This window comes from Pteronotus mesoamericanus, unplaced genomic scaffold (genome assembly GCF_021234165.1).
Source record: "Pteronotus mesoamericanus isolate MK-2021 breed Mesoamerican mustached bat unplaced genomic scaffold, CSHL_Meso_final contig_20, whole genome shotgun sequence".
NCBI classification, from domain to species: domain Eukaryota; kingdom Metazoa; phylum Chordata; class Mammalia; order Chiroptera; family Mormoopidae; genus Pteronotus; species Pteronotus mesoamericanus.
In genome coordinates this window covers 45,212,396-45,227,556 of record NW_026555085.1, presented here as the reverse complement: position 1 = coordinate 45,227,556, position 15,161 = coordinate 45,212,396, and the positions used below count along the sequence as shown (strand labels likewise).

Sequence of the window (15,161 nt, the reverse complement as noted above, 5' to 3'; positions counted from 1 at the left end):
AGGTTAAGTTAGTGGTGAAAGATGGTAACTAAGAGTTTTGGTGGTGATCGCTTTTTAGAGTATAAAGTTGATGGATTACAATGTTGTACACCTGAAACTTATATAATGTTTTCATTCCAATTCTACCTCAATAAAAAAGTTATTTGCAAGTTTAAAATAAATATCAGAGAGAACGTTATCTTCAAATGATTAGTAATCAATCTACTTTAGTCTTTAAACACTAAAATTTATTGTAGCTTATGTGCTCCTCAGAGAGTACATATGAACGTAAGTAGTTTTCTAGGTTAATTGTTACTGTTTCAATAATTATTGTTTGCTTCCTCTACACTTTTGCAACTACAAAGGCAACATGATCAGAGATTAGAAATGCAAAACATACTTTTAGAAATGTATTTACAAAAGGCAAAATGTAGTCAGCTTTGATAAATTTATTTCTAAAACTATCATGGTTAACTGAAGAGCAATAAATCCATGTTGAGAAACAGTATTTAAGAATGAAATCTTAGTAAAGCAAATAACAAAACTGAGGAAATATGTATTTGATGAAAAATGTCCAAATGTAAAAGATAATCTAGCAAAAAGAGTCAAACACAGTCCTGGGTAGAATAAAAAATTTAAGCTAATAGTAGCAACTTGTTTGAACAGGAAATCTTTGAGTTCAGAAAATAATTCTTCTTGAGAATTATTCTACATGCCAGTATGAATTGAGTTTCTTATATTCAATATGACACAAAACACCAAAGAGAGCATTCTGGAGGACCATTTTTCCTTATCAGAGGGACAGATTACATGGTTTTTAAGGTCTTTACCCTCTTCTGTAGATTTTACAAGAAAGCATAATTTACAATGAGGAAAGATCGATTCCATCTAGGGCCTGACTCAGAAAAAAAGTAGATTCAAAAGAAACCTAATATTTACAAGTTTTCTACTCATTAACCAGTAAGGCAAATCCACCTGCATCCTCATTCCCACCTCTAACCTGAAACCAATAGAATTTTCTGAATTTCTAGGCTTCCAGTCTGGAAGAATGCAGGACCCTAATATCTGTCTGGATGTCGACTGAAGCCTCCACAGAAGCATTGGCTCCGGTAGTGCTGGTACCCTATAGAGATAAACTCCCGAAGTGTGCCTCCATGAGTCAGGCTGATGTGTATGTGTGTGTATATATATATATGTGTGTATGTGTGTGTGTGTGTGTGTGTGTGTGTGTATATATATATATATATATATATATATATATATATATGATATATACATATATATATCTTTTTCATTAACAATGTTCTTTTTCATTAACAATGTTCTTCATTCCCCTTCTCCCAAGGGAATTTTTGGGTTTTGGGAAACTGAAAAATTTCTAACTAGTCAAAAGTCTAAATTAGACATTTTTAACTCTTCATTCTTTTTATGAATCAAGATTATATATGTTTATATTAAGTGACATGTAGTAATTGTATTATACATACACATCATACATATATAAAGTATATATACATCATATTACACGTACACATTTGTATATAAAGGGTAGTAGAGAATGAGGAGTTTTAAGTTCACTGAGAGCAAGAGAAAGGCAAGTGAACCAACAAAAACAGGTTGATCCAACAGTTGGGGGTATTTAAGATTCTTTCCTTGATCAAAACTTACCGCTTAGAATTTATCATTCTACAGGTACATATGGTAAGGTGATACGTTTGTACAGAATTTTCCCTCTTCCATTCAAGATGGTCTCCAAGGCACCTTGCAATTCTGTTATTGATGCACTTTATTACCTAGATATTTATTCCCTCAAAGAATTTCAATATATTGCACAAGAATTATTTCTCTTGAGGAAACCATGCTATCTTCCAACTGCCTCACCCTTACCCCCCAAGAGATAATTTGTTTGTGTTCAGTGACCGTACTCTTTATCAAAGATTCTGCCAGCTTTCCTGGTGCAATTGCCAAGGAAAGATCTCTTCCACTCTGACTGAGTATACGGAATAAATTAAATTATTACCTTTAAAATCCATATGCTGAAGCCATAACCCTCAATGTGACTATTTAGAGATAGAGCCTTTATGGAGGTAATTAAGGTTAAAGGAGGCTATTAAGGTGGAGCCCTAATTCAAAGGACTGGTGTCCTTAGATGGAAAAAACAGCAGGGGTATACACACACAGAGGGAAGTCTATCTGAGGAGAGAGCAAAAAGGCAACCATCTGCAAGCCAAGGGGAGAGGCCTTAGGAGAAACCAAATCTGCAGCTCCTGGGTCTTGGACTTCCAGCCTCCAAAACTGTGGAAAAATAAATTTCTGTTGTTTAAACCACCCAGCCTATGGTGCCTAGTAGACTAATACACTGAATAAATACAATCGATATGCAGACACAAGAAGCAATGCATAAACAATTTATGACTGAACATAATCAAATGAAGATAGCCATACTCTTGTTTGCAGATGACATCTCCATGTTAGCTAGAGAAATTAATATGGAAGTAATGGTTTAGCTCTCTCTCACCCATCTGTGTGAGATGATCAAATTGAGCATTGTCAACCCTATGCACTAAATATTGACAAGAGGCTTGTTTCCTGGGCATAGTACACAAAGAAAACAAATAATGAAGTGGCACAATTTTCTCTCCCAACCCATTTCACATCTTAATTCTGAGTTAGGCTGCCTAATGGGGTCCAATGTTTTCTTTCAAAATGAATGTAGCTAACAATGGCTATGATTTTAGTAATAACTCTTTAACTTGGGAGCCATGAGACCCCTTTTTAAGTGTGTGTTTTTTTAAGCCAGAAGGGTCATTATAGGTCTTACAACATCATCTAAGCAAGTAAGGTATGGCCCTCAGCCACCCATTCCCTGTAACAGCTTGCTCCCTCCCTTCCTCACCTCCCTTCTCTCTCTACCCATCCCTCACTACCTCCTTACAGCAGGACCCCCACTCTCATACCCTCCCAAGGTTGGTCTACCTACAGCAATGGTTTTCACCTGGTGTACCACAAGAATTTTTAAAACATGCAACATCTAACTATTTAGTCAGGGGCACTGACCTTTTTTTCCCTTATATTGTCAAATAAAATAAAATTAGCCACAGCCAACACAACAATAGCCATCTGGTGTGAACGAATCAAAATTATACCTAATTTTTTTGTCAGATCAGCAAAAAATATGATACACTTTTGGTGTGCTACAGCATTTTAGTAATTACTTTATGTGTATCATGAGATGAAAAACATTGAAAATCACTGACCTACAGCAAGAACTTAGCTTGCATTGGCTTATTCCCCCACCAAAAGACCCACTTAAATATCTATATAATTGTTATGGTTTGTTTGTATTACTTTGCTCAGGGACAAAGAATTTAAATAACATGAACAATTAAAACCTTGTTCGGGTCCCAGTATGCTGACTGTATTCCTCACTGTCTCCATGAGGTCTTTCTGTCTATAAGCATGCTCATACTTGCTCTCACATCCTTTACACCTAAGGTTGGTGACCACATCATTATTTAGGAAACTTTTCAGACAATTCTGGGCATGCATGTTCCACAGCACCTAGCACAATGTACTGTACAGAGTTGGTATTCAAAATAGATGTGTGGATCAAGTTACAAGAACAGAAAGAACTGCATTTAAAACCATTACAAGCTAAAAAATAAATAAAATTAAAAATAAAAATTTTTCCAGCTATTTTTCATGTCTGTATATAAATTATACTAACAGATTTTATTTATTTAAAAAGCTAACTTTAAAGAAAAACTATTTGTTAGGCACTCTACTAGATGCTTTACAGATATTAAATGGTGAAATCACACCGATGCTGTCCCCCGTCTGGGTCGCCTCCCAACAGTGCTGCACCGTTCACCATAATGAGCACTGGAGCAAAGAAGGAGTTCTTGTGGAGAAGGCAACCATTGTTGGGATGTGCCTGCGCCCACCAAACAGATCCTCCATCAGCCAGGGAAATGGGTGTGATGCCAGGTGGGCTCTGTCCTAATGAAGACACCAGATATTAATCAGCTGCAGGACTGATTGTGGGAAAGGAATTTGATTTCCTAAGACACCTTCATTTGGAATTCTACATTCTCCATCCTAAGATGTACTCTGAAACAGAATACATCTAAACATCATCTACGATTCTCAGCAGAATTCTTGCTGTAGGGCCCGAAAGAGCTTTGGGGATATGGAACAGGACAAGTACTTTTCTCTGCACCAGCAGAAGAGTGAGGCTGCAGATGCTGCACAGGGGGCAACACAGGGGACAGAACAGAGGGCAGCAGATGCTCCGCTCTTTAATAGGCTTCTCAGGGGACTAGAAAACTTGCAAATTCACAAAACAAATCATTTGTTTGGAGGCATTAGGCCTAATCCACAGTCCAAGGTTAAATCTGAAGAAAAGATTGGATTTCTGAAGAAACAGAGCAATAATTTTGTCAATTCCTCCTCCTTCCTCCTGCTGGTTAACAAATACGGAGTTTCCATCTGGGGTAATGAAAAAAGGTCTGGAACTAGGTAAGGGGGATGTCAGCACAACATTGTGAATTTACTTAACGCCACTGAATTCTACACTTTAAAATGGCTAAAATGATTTATTTAATGTAATGAATAGCTAACCCCAGAAATAAATAGTATGCCCATGTGTTTCTCTCTCACAGTTCTCTCCCCATCTCTCTTTCTCTCTTCCTCTCTCTCTCTCTCTCTCCACACACACATGCATGCACACACACACACACACACAAACACAGAGTCTTAAATAATAGACTAAGGTGGATTTCAGAGAATTTTTATTCACATTTCTAAATCTACTTCATTTTTTTATATACTTTTCTTAAAAATTAAAAAGTTCCTTTCTTATATAAAACCTAGGTGTCCAAAGTAGGGAGTGAAAGAGGAGAGGTGGCTGGACAGTTCTGTCCCAGGTGTACCGCTAAGAACCCTCTCGTCAGTATGGGGAACTCTGGATGCTGCTCCCTGGCACTCACTGAAGTACACACTGCCAGCTGGGCTGGAGGTGGTGGGGAAGACAGAAAGAAATAGGCCCATAGTTTCATATGGTCTGGATAACATGATACACAGAGCCCATTCCAAGAATGTCTCCTTGCAAGTGGAAGGCTTATTTCTCTATGACAGACACTATGTGAGTACCCAGTAATCAGGTCTCACCTGGAACTTACACGTTCTCTAAGTCCAAAAGAGAGAGAGAATTATTAAGGAATTGGCTCATGCACTTATGGAGGCTGACAAGTACCACACACATGAAAGCTCCTAGGTCCTAGGAGAGTGCCTTTAAAATAGCAGTTAATGAGGTTTCCAGCCAAGATGGTGATGCAGGCAGACATGGCTCACCTCTTTGCACAACCACATCAAAATTACAACTAAAATATACAACAACCATCACTCAGAAACGTCAGAAATCAAGTTGAATAAAAGTCTGATAAGTATGAAACTGAGTTGAATGGAAGTCTGACAACTACAGAATTGAAGAAACCACATCTATCCAGGCTGATAGGAGGAGTGCAGACGTGGAACAGTCTGGCCACACAGCGACATGGGAAAAACTTCGGAGGGATATCTTGGGAAAGAGGAGTCCCAGACCCACACCAAGCCCCCCAGCCCAGGATTCCAGTTTCAGGAAGATAAGTCCCCAAAACTTCTGGCTGTGAAAACCAGAAGGGATTGAGTCGGTGGAGGAGGCTGCTGGAGCCCTAAGCAGTTCTATCTGGGGAACCCACATAAGGACTTACATACTCAGACTCATTCCCTCTGAGCTCCAGCACTGGGGTGGCAGCTTAGGGGACAACTGTGGTGTACAGGGAGGGACTGAAGTGTCTGGCATCGGGGCAAGCAGAGGCCATTGTTCCTTTGCTGAGCCCTCCCCACACAGAACTCACAGGCTGGTACCGTATCTGAGACTCCATCAACCTGGCTAACACTGTCTGATTCACCTTGGAGATCCCCAGAGACTCTGCCCCACCTAATTTACAAGCCTACTCAAGCTGCCTTTCCATAAGAATGTCTTGTTTTAGCTACTAAATCCTATTAAACAAGCAACAGCTGGCTTCAGCAAACCCTAGTGGCAGCCGGATTAGAGTCACAGCCTGGCTTCACCTGGGAATATCCAAGCCAGCACAAGAAGCAGCCATCTCAGATTGCTTCACAGCTCAGGCAGAGTGGCCCAGGGCAAAACACAGGTGAAAGCTAACCTTGGAATGCACCGCCCAGGAAACCCCAGGGCCTGCACATCCACTGGACAGCTATAGACTATGTGGAACCACCACAACCCTACCCCTGCACAGCTGATGCTTCACAGAGGGCAGAGGTTTATGGTCAGTGGTCAGAGCCAGTTCTTGCAGCTGACTGGCCTGGGTCAATCCCTCCCATTCATCTGCCAACAGCAACCAAAGCTCAACTACAACAGGAGGGTGTACTCAGCCCACCTGAAGGGTGCACCTCAAGTACCCAACTTGGGTGATAGGGAAGGCTGTGCCACTGGACCCTACAAAATACCTACTATATTAGGCCACACTACCAAGATACAGAGTTAAAGCAGCTCTAACTAATTCATAGAAACAAACACAGGGAGGCTGACAAAATAAGGAGACAAAGAAGCATGGCCCAAATGAAAGAGCAGATAAAAACTCCAGAGAAAGAGTGAAACAAAATGGAGATAAGCCATCTCACAGATACAGAGTTCAAAACACTCATTATAAGGATGCTCAAGGAACCTAATGAGGACCTCAATAGTACAAAAATAATCCAGTCAGAAACAAAGAATACACTAATTGAAATAAAGAACAATTTACAGGGAAACCACAGTACAGTGGATGAAGCCAAGAATCAATAAATGATTTGAAACATAAGGAACCAAAAACCAACAACACAGAACAACAAGAAGGAAAAAGAATCCCCCAAAATGAGGATAAACAGCCACTGGGACAACTTTAAGAGGTCCAACATTTCCCTCATAGGGGTGCCAGAAGGAGAAGAGAAAGAGCAAGAAATTGAAAAACTATATGGAAAAAATAATGAAAGAAAACTTCCCTAATTCGGTGAAGGAAATAGACATGCAAGTCCAGGAAGCACAGAGTCTCAAGCAAGATGGATGAGAGGAGACCCACTCCAAGACACATCATTATTAAAAGACCACAGGTTAAAGAGAAGAGAAAGAGAGACTCTTAAGAGCAAGAGACAAGTAGTTAGTTACTAGGAGGTTGCCAAATGGGAGGGTACAGGGGGAGAATGGGTGAAGAGGTGAGCTGATTAAGAAGTCAGAATAGCCATGGGGATGTAAAGTACAGTATAGAAAATAGAGTTGCCAAAAAACTTACACACATGACCCATGGGCATGAACAGCGGTGGGAGGATTTCCTGAGGGAGTGGGGGGTTTGGGTGGAGGGGGGGAAAGGGAGGAAAGTCAGGACAACTGTAATAGCATAATCAATAAATTATAATTTTAAAAAAAATAGTAGTTACTTATAAATATTGGTTTTCTTTTTCTTATTTTGCAACCAATATTGGTCAGGAAGATTGAAACTGTGAACCCACTCTTATTCCTTTCACCCTGAGCAAATTTCATAGGATTCATTTCACAGGTTGTTGACCCTCGTAAGTACTGTGCCCTTGATCCTTGTTCCTCATTCTCACTCTCACCTCTTGCTCCTAGGACACCTCCAGCTCAGGGCTTGTGAACTGACAGGTAGAGTTAGCATTTAAAGTCAGATTTAAGGGGACAGAGGATCTGATTCTGGAAACTGAACCTCTCAGCCATCAAGAGGTCTGCCAGTGACAGCTAAATATGGAAGTGTGAACTTCTAATATAGGACAGATTCTCCTTTTCACTTCTGCAGTGGCTCCAACTTTTATTTTATAAACAAATGAAATCTTGGAGACAAGATGTAATGAGCAAAACATTTTATGCACTGCATGTTTCTGGCTACGCATATCATGAAAGCTACTTTCAGCCACAAGTACCAAAAACCCAATTCAAAGTGGTTTAAGCTAAAAGGAAGATTATTGTCTACCAATTCTAAAAGCCAAGACACAAGGTGAGCTTCAGGGCTTGCTTTATCCATGGTCCTTCTCTTTTTCCTTGCTCTTCTCTGATATTTGTCCTTCTCTAATTAGCTTTATCTTCACACTTCTAATCATTATATTTATGCACAGCAAATTTAGAAAAAGAGATTGATTGAAACTTTCAATCCATTGGGTTGACCTGGGTCACATGACAATTCCCTGAACCAATCACATGCAAAGACATGAGATTATTCTTAGACCAATTAGGATGATGGTTAGAACTTAAAGTTGTCTCACCTTACCTGAGGGATAAATACTGAACAAATAAAAAGAGTTTTATAATAATAGAGGAGAAGGAAATCAACACTTGTAGGTATCCAACAGTAAACACTTAAGTCTTAATTCTACCCCAAAACATATAACTCCACTCATTCAAGTGTATTATTAAGAACTGGATTTATATTAACACAAGGTTTAACAATAGAGAAAAGAAACTGATGAGCTCTTTAAGCAAAAATAGCAAACACCCAAATGACTGACATCCTACAACAATATTCAACTTAGGATATCATACACTTTTTCAATGTGCCATTGTTTAAACCATGGCTGGAACTCCCCTTCTGGAAATTCGACTTTTTGTTCTCTAAACTTTCTCTCTAAGTGAGCACATCAATTAGTGGGCTAAAATATCATCTTTCTATTGCTTACTTGCAAATTTCTATCTCAGACCCAAAACTCACTTCTGACCTCTAGATTGTAGTCCAGTTGCTGCCTATGTGGCATCTCCTTTTAGGCATCTCAAACTTAATGTAGCCCACTAAATGCACAATATGTTCCATGGCAAACTTCCCCATCTCAGCAAATAGCCTAAGCATTTAGCCCATTATTTAAAATAGAAACCTAGGACCAATCTTCTTTATAGAGTTTGTGTGTGTGTGTGTGTGTGTGTGTGTGTGTGTGTGTGTGTACATGCACATGCATGCATACCTGCACATATACGGGGAGAGGTAGTTTTCCAGAATGTCAGTATTGAAAAGGATCTTGGTAATCATCTGTTCTAGTACTAGCCATTCTCAGAATAACACTCTGGAGGGAGAAATGATTTGTTCACAGATTCAGTGATCAGCAGAACAGGGACTAGAATCCAAGTTTTAGAACCTGGCTCCAAATCTAAAAACCTCTTTCCTTTTCTTTAACTGGACCCTCAAGGTAATTCCATACTCCATACCATGTACAAGCTTTTTTTTATGGGCTTGCCTAGCTATTTCAAGGCAAACTTGGCTATCCCTAGTTCATTTTTAATTATATAACCTATAAAAACACTTCCAATTTTTTAGAAAAACTTGAACTTTACCTGAAGAAAAGAAACACTAATAAGAGAGTTGTGTTCCTTCTAAATTCCAAGCACCCTTGAGATGTTACTCAATCCATCCCATCAATTTATTTTTCTTAATATTTTATTTATTTATTTTTAGAGAAAGGGGAAGGGATAGAGAAAGAGAGGGACAGAAACATCAATGTGTGGTTGCCCCTCACGTGCCCCCTACTGCGGACCTGGCTCACAACCCAGACATATGCCCTGACTGAGAATCAAGTCGGCGACCATTTAATTCTCAGGCCAGCACTCAATCACCAACCAGCACCCATTCCATCACTTTAATTCACAGGCACAAACCTTGCAGATATTTTAGCCATTGAAGGTCAGTTCTTCAATTCTGAATGCAAGCTGTTAGAAGGTCCAGTAGCACACTACAGTTAGTTCACATCAGAATGATAACTCAATCATTTAATGTATTGTCATTAAATTGAACAGAATCAGTTTTTGATTGCTATTAAGAAAAGAAAAGCTAACATTAATTTAAATGGACTCAAATAAAATTGTGCACAATTGGACTTAGCCTGTGCTTGCTGTAGGCTCTTAAATCACAAACCTAGAACTGATCGGTGTAGAGCCAACTTGAACTACTAAGTCAACAGGAGCCTCATAGCCAAAAAGTAAGTGCTGAAGGCTGTGTATAAAGAGGACAACCCTTTTAGCTCTCAGATATGCTGACTCTGTAAGGCACAGATGCTAGACCAACACTGTCCAACTGGAATATGGTGCAAACCACAGATACAATTCACATATGTAACATCAAATTTCACAGTAGTTACATTAAAGAAAAAGGAACAATGGAATCAATTCTAAATACGCTTTGTTTAACCTAATATATCTAAAATTTAGTTATCACTTCAGTGTGTAATCAATATAAAAAATCAGTAATGAGGTATATTACATCCTTTTTTGATACTAAGTTTTCAAAATCCAGGATATATTTCAAGTTTATATTATAGCTCAGTATAACCAGCTACATTTCTAGGGCTCATAGCCATGTGTAGCTAGTGACTAATATATTGGGAACACAGCACCGGAGAAATGTTCCTCCAAACTCCAGAGATTCCTAAAGCAAAGTGACTGTCTCTTTCTTCGTGGAGGGAAAAGTCACGCACTCTCCACTGAACACACTGGATTCTGGATGCTTTCTGTTCCCTCTTTCTAATTAAAGGGATATCAGAGCAGGCCTGTTTCTTTGGGTTCTACTTTTGTACTTCTGAACTCTTAATTACTCCATATTGTGAGCGTAAAAGGTACACTTGCTCTGCTTGTGTGGGACTTTCTGTCTTTCTCTGGGCTTACAGGTAAAGCACATGGGATTCTGGACAACTACAAGGCTCTCTCCCTCATCCTAAATCTGTTTCAGGCCCCAGGCCAAGAGTAAAAAGGAAAGTCTTGCAACATCAGCAGGCAGAGATCTAACTCTCAGTTATTCCTTCTGTGAGTGTACAAATCACAAGACTTGGTCTCCAACTATGCTGTCCTGTGTTTCTCTACTGATTAACTGTCTAGCTTACTAATAAAAACTAATATTTATTGTGTGTTCCACGTGTAAGACTTAATTTGCTAAGTTTTCATAATATAATTTCATGGGTGCTATTATTAACTTTATTTGATAGATAAGCATAAAAGAACTCCTTCGGCACATTGAGTAACTTGGCCAAGGTCACACAGCCCAGGGTAGAGCTGGTAGTCAGGCCCAGCTCAGAAGCCTATACTCACAATCACTGTGTTCAACCCGAACTACTTTCTGGCTTCTGAAATCTCTTGTTGACTTCAAGATCCACAACTTGTCCTAACTTCCTTTCCTGGAAGCCTCCCATCAGGATAAGCTCCAAATCTCTCCTGATCTAACTCTCCTGCTGGTACTTTATAAGAGTCTTCTAGCAGGACTAGACCGTTGTCTCCACCTTAATCAGTATCTGCAACACTCAGAGTTCTCACTGGCTCTATACATGAAACTAAAGACCTTTGGCCATTCACCTCCACATGGGAAAACAGGAAAGAAGTGCTCAGAGCAGCACTCACTTAACCGTTGTTTTCCAAGACTTTCTGACCAAGATGCTGGAAGCTGGAACTATAGCATGAAACAAAATTGACATGCTCCCTGCATTCAGATAGCTTATATTTTAGTGATGGGACAAAGACAGTAAGTAAATAAACCCAAAAACTAAAGATACTTTTACATAATGATAAGTACAATATAAAAATAAAACAGCATGTTATGGAATATCCAGTTGACTCTTCCATGAGGAGACAGAACCATTACATATCAGACAAGGTATCAAATGCCCTCCCAAACACTGGTTCAACCACCAGAACCCCTGCAAGGGCTGAGGACATCTTTGGCTTGCAAGACCTAAATGTTATCCAAACCTACCACATGCCCCAGCCAGCACAGCTGCGGCTGATAGCCAAGGCTGTTCAACATTGTTCATTGTTGTTCAGCTTTGCACCAGAAGCTGCCCACAGTCAGCTACAAATGCCTTAGTCACTTTATTCCAGATCTTCTTCTTGGCACAGAAAGCATAGTTGAAAAAGACAAAGTCTGTGAATCAGGCAGACTTGGCTCAGATGCTTACAAAGCCATGTGACCTTGGGAAAAGTCTACAAAATAGGTATATGATATCCAGCTTGCAGAGACTAAAGCAAGAATTTTTGCTATGTCTGTTTTGTTGTAGAAAATCACTGCTTTGTTGTCATTGTTGATTACCAAGTAGTAAGTACAGCTATCACTGTCTGTTGCTCCACCCTGAATCCCTACTGTAACTATAGTGGACTTTTATTTTCTATTTTATTTACTTTTATGTGGTTGATATTTTTAGTGATCATTTTTATCCTTTTCTAGAGACAAAATTATATTACCTACTGAATATCCTTTTTTAAAATGTGTATTCTAATATGCCCTTCTGGGACCACTGATATTCACTGCTCTAGTTTTTCAACTGGAAATAAAAAAGCATTATGATTAAGTAAGCGTATGTACTTACCAATTAAAAATCATTGAGTATGACCATTGAATGTTCAGGAAGAAATCTAAGACTTTAAGTTACACACAAGAAAATTCTCAGAAAATCAAGATTCCTTTTCAGACGAAAGATAGCATGATAGGCTTTTTGGGCTTAGCTAGTGTGGTAATCATACTCGCATTTACTTTTCAGTGAGAGGATGCCTCTCCATCACCCCTGTCTGAGCCCTACCTCAGAGTCAGAAGTTGGTAATGGTCTGTGGCTCAGAGATAAGAGTGTCAATGATTTGATAATAAAGAAAGCTAAAAAGAAAAATTATAGTTTGTTTAAATGTTCATGACCTCTGAACAGCTATTTCAAAACAGCTACATCAAAATAGCTCAACCAAAATGTCCAGTATCCTTTCATACAGTGTATGTAGAGCACAGCACATATACTCGAGCACAGAGTAGGTGCACAATAAATAGTGAATATCACTATCATTTTCTTTAACTGTTACCATTCTAGATTCCTGGTACTGGCAATGAGTTTAGCAGACATTCGTTAAGCACCTAGTATGTTCCTGATACTGGCCCCACACCTGCAGGAGCAGATAAGAGCCAAACTATGTCTCCAACAGCTAGTTTTCCTTATTTCCCTGGAGTCTCCCACCAGCTGACCCAGCAAAGAAAGAAACTCTGCCAAACCTGGCATAGGGGATGCAAGAACTGGACTGGAATGCTTTGTTTGAGCTCCAACTCATTTATTATTGTATTTTTATTCATGCTCTCAGCTGCTGCTATGTACATTATTTTTAGAAGCTGAAAAATACGAGTAAGTAAGGAGAAAGAAAAGGTGCTTTACCCTGCTAAATTTTTCAACATTTAAAGAAAAACCAGATTCTAAACTGCTAGGGGACATTTAGAGAAAATGGTTAAGACTGAAAAGATAGCTTTGTGCTTCTGGTGAGTTTTGGAAATCATTTTGAGAAAAATTTGGAAATACAATGCATAGACCTGGAGGGGAATTAAAAGCTAAAACATCATGACTATGTGAAGCCCTCCACATTTCCCGCAGAACCAGGGCACTTAGTTGTTAGAATTGATGGAATTTTATTTTTGTGACAATAATCCAGGATGGTTATTTATTAAAGATGAAACGTGCTTCTCATTATACATGGAGACCTAATTTGTTAGAGAGAAAAACAAACCTGCTTTCGGACTAAATAAAATCCTTTCTAAATCCAGACTTTAAATATGCTTTAAAACATGAGAAGTTCAGAATATCCTTATAGAAAAATTGAGATGGCAAAAGAGTGACTAGAAGTCACACTGACCTCCTCCCAGGACATCTGAAATTACAACTCAATTGTGGAGAAATCACCTGGAACAAACAACTTAATGATAGTGAGAGAGGAGCCTTATAACCTTAGACAGACAGAAAAATCAGCTTTAGCACAACCTAACTGGTAAGGAGTGTGATAAAGACTCAAGAAGACAGGTGGGACACCCACAGGCAGCAGCCCCAGAAGGATACTGAAATGGCCAGTAGGATCCCTCTGAGAAGAGTGGGGTCTAAACCATAAGTGGGGAACTCCAGCCTACAGCACCAGAGCTCAAAAAGTACATAGATAACAGCCAGCTGTGAAAAGTGGCAGGGCTGCTCTCTTCCAGAGACAGGCAGCTGGAGACACGAAGAACCATTTAAAGGACCAATGCATAAATTTTTATTTGCAGCCACTTACCCTGGTCTCTGGTAAAGGTGGGGGCAGAGTAGGTGGGAGAGACTGGGGAAGGAGGCTAAGGGAGAGAACTGGGAGAGTGGCTGGTAGGATCCTGGGGCTGACTCATCCTCTATATGACAGCAGCCATCTGGCCATGGCAAACCACTCCCTTGAGTGGCAGCAGCATGAGAGGACACAATAACCCCGCCCCCACAAGGGACTGTGCCCCACCCTGTGGTGTCTAAGCCAGCCTGCTGAGTGCAGAGTGACTAGATTAACAGCTGAAGGAGACAGCCACAAACAGTAGATTCCTGGAAGTCTCAAACAGACTGCCTAAGGTCAAACAGGGTCAATATCTGACATCAACAAAGGCAGATCCAGGAAAAAAAACAAAAACAAAAAACAGCGATCTCATATTACAGAAGTTCACACCACAAAGTCAGGATATCAAGACAGATCAACTTAAGAAGTGGAAGGAAAAAAGAAGAGTTTCACAAATAACGAGAAGACAAAGAAACACCCCCCAGTTGAAGGGAAAGGAGGAATCCCCAGAAAGAGAACTAAATAAAATAGAGGCAAGTAAACTATCAGATATTAAGTTCAAAACAACAGTTCTAGGGAAGCTTAATGAGCTCAGTGAGCTCAGAGAGAGTTACAAAAAACTACAGGGAAACTATGAGGAACTTACTGCAAACTATATCAGCATGAAACAGGACATAGAAATTATCAATAAGAGATAAGAGGAAGTGAAGAATACAATTTCTGAATTGAAGAACACAGTGGAAGGAATCAAAAGCAGGCTCAATGAAGCGAAGGAAAGAATCAGCAAGCTGGAGGACAAGGTAGAAAAAAGCTCCCAGAAAGAGCAAGAAAATGAAAAAAGACTCCAAAAGAATGAAGAGGAATTTAGAGAAATGCAGAACAACCTGAAACGTGGTAATATCGGTATAATAGGATTACCAGAAAGAGAAGAAGAGGAGGAAGGGATAGAGAATTAGTTTGAAAAAGTAATGATGGAAAACTTTCCTAATTGAAGGAGAGAAAAAGTCACCAAGTCCAGGAAGCACAGAGGGTCCAATTCAAGAGGAACCCAATGAGGCCCACTGCAAGACACATC

General features: G+C 39.5%; 1 pseudogene; it reads left to right on the top strand.

Moving 5' to 3' along the window:
* The first annotated feature begins 3,802 nt into the window (after positions 1-3,802).
* LOC129066888 (oligophrenin-1-like) overlaps positions 3,803-15,161 on the top strand; it is a 121,837-nt pseudogene continuing 110,478 nt past the window's right edge.